Source organism: Triticum aestivum, chromosome 7B, assembly GCF_018294505.1.
Source record: "Triticum aestivum cultivar Chinese Spring chromosome 7B, IWGSC CS RefSeq v2.1, whole genome shotgun sequence".
Lineage (NCBI taxonomy): Eukaryota > Viridiplantae > Streptophyta > Magnoliopsida > Poales > Poaceae > Triticum > Triticum aestivum.
This window is the reverse complement of record NC_057813.1, coordinates 156887235-156889727: the sequence shown is the minus strand read 5'-3', so window position 1 is coordinate 156889727 and position 2493 is coordinate 156887235.

Sequence of the window (2493 nt, the reverse complement as noted above, 5' to 3'; positions counted from 1 at the left end):
AGTTAAACAAGTTGCCTTAAGAAGGCTAGCACAAACTGGAATACAAATCGAAAGAGGCGCAGGCCTCCTGCCTGGGATCCTCCTAACTACTCCTGGTCGTCATCAGCGGGCTGCACGTAGTAGTAGGCACCTCCAGCGTAGTAGTCGTCATCGACGGTGGCGTCTGGCTCCTGGACTCCAGCATCTGGTTGCGGCAACCAGAAAGAAAGGAAAAGGGGAAAAGGGGGGGAGAAAGCAACCGTGAGTACTCATCCAAAGTACTCGCAAGCAAGGAACTACACTACATATGCATGGGTATATGTGTAAGGAGGCCATATCGGTGGACAGAACTGCAGAATGCCAGAATAAGAGGGGGATAGCTAGTCCTATCGAAGACTACGCTTCTGGCAGCCTCCGTCTCGTAGCATGTAGAAGAGAGTAGATTGAAGTCCTCCAAGTAGCATCTCTAAGTAGCATCTCCAAGTAGCATCTCCAGTAGCATCTCCAATAGCATCGCATAGCATAATCCTACCCGGCGATCCTCCCCTCGTCGCCCTGTGGAAAAGCAATCACCGGATTGTCTGTGGAACTTGGAAGGGTGTGTTTTATTAAGTATCCGGTTCTAGCTGTCATAAGGTCAAGGTACAACTCCAAGTCCTCCTGTTACCGAAGATCACGGCTATTCGAATAGATTAACTTCCCTATAGGGGTGCACCAACTTACCCAACAAGCTTGATCCCATTTGGCCGGACACACTTTCCTGGGTCATGCCCGGCCTCGGAAGATCAACACGTCGCAGCCCCACCTAGGCAAAACAGAGAGGCCAGCACGCCGGTCTAAACCTAAGCGCACAGGGGTCTAGGCCCATCGCCCATAGCACACCTGCACGTTGCGAGGGCGGCCGGAAGCAGACCTAGCCTAGCAGGCGTTCCAGTCCAATCCGGCGCGCGCCGCTCCGTCGCTGATGTCTGAAGTGCTTCGGCTGATACCACGACGCCGGGATACCCATAACTACTCCCACGTAGATGGTTAGTGCGTATAGACCAAATGGCCAGACTCAGATCAAATACCAAGATCTCGTTAAGCATGTTAAGTATCCGCGAACGCCGACCAGGGCCAGGCCCAAATGGTCTCAACCTGCCCTGTCGCTCCGCCACAAAGTAACAGCCGGGGGCCGTCGGGAACCCAGGCCCACCTCTACCGGGATGGAGCCACCTGTCCTTTCAGCCCCCTCATCAGAATCACTTGCGGGTACTCATCGAGCTGACCCGACTTTAGTCACCATCTGTATAGTATGTATGTATGTATGTATAGTATATACCCGTGATCACCTCCCGAATGATCACGGCCCAATAGTATAGCAAGGCAGACTGACAAGAATGTAGGGCCAATGATGATAAACTAGCATCCTATACTAAGTATTTAGGATTGCAGGTAAGGTATCAACAGATGTAGCAACAATGTCAGGCTATGCATCAGAATAGGATTAACGGAAAGCAGTAACATGCTACACTACTCTAATGCAAGCAATATAGAGGAGAATAGGCGATATCTGGTGATCAAGGGGGGGGGGCTTGCCTGGTTGCTCTGGCAAGAGAGAGGGGTCGTCAACTCCGTAGTCGAACTGGGCAGCAGCAGCGTCGGTCTCGTAGTCTACCAGAGATAAGAGGGGGAAGAAACAATGAATACAATGCAAACATAAACACGACGATGCGTGACGTGACAATGAGCGGTGCTAGGTGTGTCCTAACTTAGTATGAGGTGATGCTGGCGAAGGGGAAAACATCCGGGAAAGTATTCCCGGTGTTACGTGTTTTCGGGCAAAGGAGCCAGAGGGGGGAAAGTTGCGAGTTTGATATGTTAGGGCTGTGTGGCAGATGAACGGGCTGCGTATCCGGATTCGTCTCGTCGTTCTAAGAAACTTTCATGTTGAAAATATTTTAATCCGATTTACGGATTAAAAGATATGATTTTCTAAATATTTTATTGATTTCTGGAATTTAATTAATTATTTAAATTAATTCGAAAATGGATTTATGGCATCAGCATGATGACATGCTGACATCAGCAGTCAACAGAGGTGTTGACTAGTCAAACTGACGTGTGGGTCCAGTGGGACCCACCTGTCATACTCTCTTTTAGGTTAATTAGGGTTTAGTTAAACTAATTACTATTTAATTAAACTAACTAGTTAATTAGATTAATTAAACATGATTAATCAACTAATTAATTAAGTAATTATTAATTTTATTAAATAAATTTTCTTTTATTATTATTATCTTTTTAAATTCCCTTTTTTTAAGACCGTTCTGGGGGCTGGGCCCCACGTGTCATTTGCCCAGGGGGCCGATGCGGGCACGGGCGCGTGGGTGCCTGATACGGCACCCGCCCAGGCCAACCGCGGGGGCGGGACTGGCGGGGCACGGTGGGGTGCCGGCGACGCAGGGAGGCAGGGGGCGTGCGCTCGTGGAGCCGGGCAAGGACGGCGACGAGCGGGCACGATGGAGGCGGGGC